General features: G+C 38.8%; 1 non-coding gene across 1 annotated transcript; it reads right to left on the bottom strand.

Annotated features, from left to right (window-relative positions):
* Positions 1-434: 434 nt before the first annotated feature.
* Positions 435-541, bottom strand: LOC144556341 (small nucleolar RNA R71). Its single transcript, XR_013512348.1, has one exon. It is a non-coding gene; the product is annotated as a small nucleolar RNA R71 (small nucleolar RNA).
* Positions 542-5586: the final 5045 nt, after the last annotated feature.

Here is a 5586-nt window from a genome sequence, read left to right as displayed (position 1 = left end):
ATCGGACCCGACACTACAACGCAACCACCAAGCTCCACCCAACCAAGTGGAAGCTAATGAAGAAGAGACTAGACCTATCAAGGACTATTCCATGTCAACTGGAGAGCACAACCGAAGTAGTATTCGCATACCAGCAGCCAATGCTCAAACCGAACTTAAGACTTCATACATCCATGAAGTACAAAGAAATCGATTTGAAGGCCGGTCAGGAGACAACCCCCACATACATCCACATCTTTGATTTCCTCACCATTAGTGATTCCATCCGACAAGAAGGAATAAAGCGAAACCACATGCGCCTCCACCTATTCCCTTTCTTACTTGGACCAAGGCCAAAAGCATGGCTAGATTCTCTTGATCCCGAGTCAATCACAACCTGGGATGAGCTCGCCACTGTCTTCCTTTCCAAGTACTTTCCACCAAAGATGATCGCTAACTATCGATCAAGAATCACCAGTTTTCAACAACAAGATGGAGAATCTCTGAATGATGCATAGGAGAGCCACAAGGACCTCTTACGAGAGTGTCCCCACCGTAGACTTGGCAAATGGCTAGTTCTACAATCCTTCTATGATGATCTCTTCCCTCATCTGAAGCAGTTACTGGACACATCCGCAGGCATAGCATTCAACAATCAGAGTGTCAAAGGAGCAACAAGGATAATCGATAGCTTGTGCCTAATCTTAGATTACTCTTACCAAGCATATGATACTAGAAGGGTGAAAGAATCGGAAGCAAGCCAAATTGCCCTCATCACATCGAAGGTTAACACCATATGCAACATGGTCACCAAGCTCACTGCCCTACATTCCCCTAGAGCTAATGTTGTAGCGCACATACTATGCGAAAACTGTGAATAATTCCATCGTCCTAACATGCCATGTCCTTTCCTCATAGAAACCGACATGGAATATGTTAATATGATAGACTGTTCCTTTAAACCTAATGAACTACCTACTAACACTTATCATTTAGGTTTGAGGAATCATCTGAACTTCTCGTATAGGCGCAATGATGAGGCGATGCAAACATCATAATATCATCAGCAACCTCATCAACATTATCAACAAGAGTATCATCCTAGACCTCCACCAGGTAAGTCTTATCTCTGTGAAAGGTTAGATGAATTTATTACAATACAAGAGGGAGTAAATAGGAAAATAGCCTCCTCTGTCGAGGTAATCAAGTTAGGCAGTTGTCAAACAAATTTATGGAATACTCTAGAAAGGCTTGTGTGGCTGTTGCACATCGACTTAGAAGTGGATCAACCTATCAAGATAATAGGGCATTTACAACCCCAATGGAATTTGTTTGGAGCACTCTATAGTGACTCTATATGGCAAGATAATAGGGCATTTACAACCCCAATGGAACACTCCAATTGAAGGTGTTTGGAGCACTCAAGTAGTATCTCTATGGCAAGATAATAGAACATTTACAACACTAATAAAATACTCCAATTGAAGGTGTTTGGAGCACTCTAGTTGTGTCTCTATATGGCAAGAAAAATAAGTGTTTTACAACCCTAAATACAACACCCAAATTGAAGGTGTTTGGAGCACTCTATTTGTGTATATATGGCAAGATAAAAGAGTGTTTACTACCCTAATACTACACTCCAATTGAAGGTGTTTGGAGCACACTAGCCGTGTCTTTACATGGCAAGATAATAGGGCATTTACAACCCTAATAAAATACTCTAATTGAATGTGTTTGGAGTACCATAGTAGTGTCTCGAGATGGAAAGATAATATGACATTTACAACCATAATACAACACTCCAATTAAAATTTTTTGAGCACTCTCGTAGTGTTTATATATGGCAAGATAATAAGGCATTTGCAACCCTAATAAAACACTCCAATTGAAGGTGTTTGGAGTACTCTAGTAGTGACTCTATATAGCAAGATAATAGGGCATTTACAACTCTAATGCAACACTCCAATTGAAGGTGTTCGGAGCACTCTAATAGTGACTCTATATGACAAGATAATAGGGCATTTACAACTCAAATAAAATACTCCACTTGAACGTGCTTGGAGCACTGTAGTAGTGTCTCTAGATGGCAAGACAATAGGGCATTTACAACCCTAATGAAGCACTCCACTTGAGCGTTTTTGGAGCACTCTAGTAGTGTCTCTCTATGGCAAGATAATATGACATTTACAACCCTAATAAAATACTCCAATTGAAAGTGTTTGGAGCACTCTAGTTGTGTCTCGATATGGCAAGATAAACAAGTGTTTCCAATCCTAAATACAATACTCAAATTGAAGGTGCTTGGAGCACTCTAGTTGTGTCTCTATATGGCAAGATAAAAGAGCATTTGCTACCCTAATACAACACTGCAATTGAAGGTGTTTAGAGCACTCTAGTAGTGTCTCTCTAAGGCAAGATAATAGGACATTTACAGCCCTAATACCACACTCCAATTGATGGAGTTTGTAGCACCCTAGTAGTGTCAACAAATGGCAAGAGAATAGGGAATCTACAACCCTAATAAAACACTCTAATTGAAGGTGTTTGGAGCACTCTAGTACTGACTCCAGATGGGAAGATAATATGGCAAATACAACCATAATACAACACTCTAATTGAAGGAGTTTGGAGCACTCCAGTAATGATTCCAGATGGCATGCGAAGAGGGCTGTTGCAACCCTAATATAACTCTCTAATTGAAGGTGTTTGGAGCACTCTAGTAGTGACTTTATATGACAAGATAATAGGGCATTTACAACCTTAATACAACACTCCAATTGAAGGTGATTGGAGCACTCTAGTAGTGACTCTATATAGCAAGATAATAGGGCATTTACAACCCTAATGCAACACTCCAATTGAAGGTGTTTGAAGCACTCTAGTAGTGACTCTATATGACAAGATCATAGGGCATTTACAACCTTAATACAACACTCCAACTGAAAGTGTTTGGAGCACTCTAGTAGTGACTCTATATAGCAATATAATAGGGCATTTACAACCCTAATGAAGCACTCCACTTGAACGTGTTTGGAGCACTCTAGTAGTGTCTCTCTATGGCAAGATAATATGACATTTACAACCCTAATAAAATACTCCAATTGAAGGTGTTTGGAGCACTCTTGTTGTGTTTCTATATGACAAGATAATAGGGCATTTACAACCCTGATACAACATTCCAATCTAAGATGTTTGGAGCACTCTAGTAGTGTCTCCATATGGCAAGCTCATCGGGCATTTACAACACTCGAATTGAAGGTGTCTAGAGCACTCTAGTAGTGTCTCTCTCTATGGCAAGGTAGTAGTAAATTTACAATCCTAATAAAACATTCTAATTGATGGTGTTTGGAGCACTCTAGTAGTGAACCTATATGACAAGATAATAGGGCATTTACAACTCTAATGCAACACTCCAATGAAGGTGTTTGGTGCACTCTAGTAGTGACTCTATATGACAAGATAATATGACATTTACAACCCAAATAAAACACTCCAATTGAATGTGTTTGGAGCACTCTAGTAATCTCTCCGAATGGCGAGAGAAGAGAGCTGTTACAATCCTAATGCAACACTCCAATTGAAGGTGTTTGAAGCACTCTAGTAGTGACTCTATATGACAAGATCATAGGGCATTTACAACCTTAATACAACACTCCAACTGAAGGTGTTGATGTGTTGTTTGCAATACAAGCAATAAATCCTAATTTACGCTCAATTCGGTTGCAAGTGTACAACCTTGTCGAGTAGTACTTAGGGATCGTCTCCACAGGGACAAGTTGGAATATCGTCTAACCTAACAATTTAATTTAGTAAAAGAAAGTAAAAAGGTTTTTGTTTGTTCAAAGGTTGGTTTGATTGCAATTAAACTGAATTAAACTAAAGTCTTTAAAGCAAAATCTGGTTTTTAACGAGTATGAGAAAATAGGGTTTCTTAGGGTTTTCTATCTACTAGTGTTACGACTAATTGGTTTGTAAATTTTGTTCTTATATTTATGAAGGCACAGTTGGATGTTGTAGGTACAAAGTGATATCTCTATTTAATACCATCTTTAAATCAGAATAAACGTCACCTCTCGGTACTTGGCTACTCTAACCTAAAGTCATTAAGTTCTTACTGTCCCAATTGATCTAGAAAACTATCTTTCACCTCTCGGTACTTGGCACAATTTTCTAAACTATTAGGTAAAGCCTGTATAAGACAAGCATCACCTCTCGGTACTTAGCCTATCAAATACCCTATTCCTTATAGTCTGGACCTAATATTCAATTTCTCAATTGCAAATACCAAATCCTAAGAATTCATGCGATTTCGATTAAGTCTTCACAATCAATTAAAATAAAGAATAGATCATAAGAAAGAACAAGAACATATCAAATAAAACCAACTAAATCATAACAAAAGTTTCAAGTACAGCCCTAATCAACCCTAGAAAAGCCTTTAGCCAGTCATGGCTAAAACACAAATGAAATCAAAAGAGTAAAAGAGTTCCAAAGGAAAGAAAATAATAAAACCGGTTGATCAATGATGTTCTCTTCTCCCTTCTTCTCTCTTCCTTGCTTTTCCTTGTTTTTCCTTGTTCAAAACCAGAAATTCTCTCTCTAAAAACACGTCCTTAATCTGTTCTACAAGTCCCCTTTTATACCCCTCTCTAAAACTAAGAATAACTCCCTAAAAATAGCAAATTCGGGTTCTGAACCGACTTATTGCGGGCCACAATACATTCATTGCGGGCCGCAATGGATGGAGGCAATTAACTTATTGCGCAGAAGAAACTGTAGAGGTCATTGCGGGCCCCAATGGATATGGCTACGAGCCGCAATAACTGTGCTGAAATGAAGAGGCTCTGGCTTGTTGTGTTGTGGGCCGCAATAACTCTCTTTCGGGCCGCAATGCATTCTGCAGTTGCTCCAATCTTCGTGCTAACTCACCCATTTTGCTTCGTTAAGCTACAAACACTTGATTACCTGTACAATAAACATAACTAGGGCAGTAACGTGAACTTTTGGACATTTCTAACCTAATTTAATCAAAACTTGGCTTAATTTACATACCAAAACCTAGGTTTCAATAGATACAATTTTGGCTTATCAGGTGTTTGGAGCACTCTAGAAGTGACTCTATATAGCAAGATAATAAGGCATTTACAACCCTAATGCAACACTCCAATTGAAGGTGTTTCAAGCACTCTAGTAGTGACTCTATATGTCAAGATAATAGGGCATTTACAACCCTAATAAAACACTCCACTTGAACGTGCTTGGATCACTCAAGTAGTGTCTCTAGATGGCAAGATAATAGGGCATGTACAACCCTAATACAACACTCGAATTGAACGTGTCTAGAGCACTCTAGTAGTGTCTCTCTATGGCAAGGTAGTAGTACATTTACAACACTCCAATTGAAGATGTTTGGAGCACTCTATTAGTGACTCTATATGACAAGATAATAGGGCATTTACAACCCTGATACAACATTTCAATCTAAGATGTTTGGAGCACTCTAGTAGTGTCTCCAGATGGCAAGCTCATCGGGAATTTACAACCCTAATAAAACATTCTAATTGAAGGTGTTCGGAGCACTCTAGTAGTGGCTCTATACGACACGAT

This window comes from Carex rostrata, chromosome 6, assembly GCF_964058835.1.
Source record: "Carex rostrata chromosome 6, lpCarRost1.2, whole genome shotgun sequence".
In the NCBI taxonomy this organism is placed as follows: domain Eukaryota; kingdom Viridiplantae; phylum Streptophyta; class Magnoliopsida; order Poales; family Cyperaceae; genus Carex; species Carex rostrata.
This window is presented reverse-complemented; position numbering and strand designations above follow the sequence as displayed.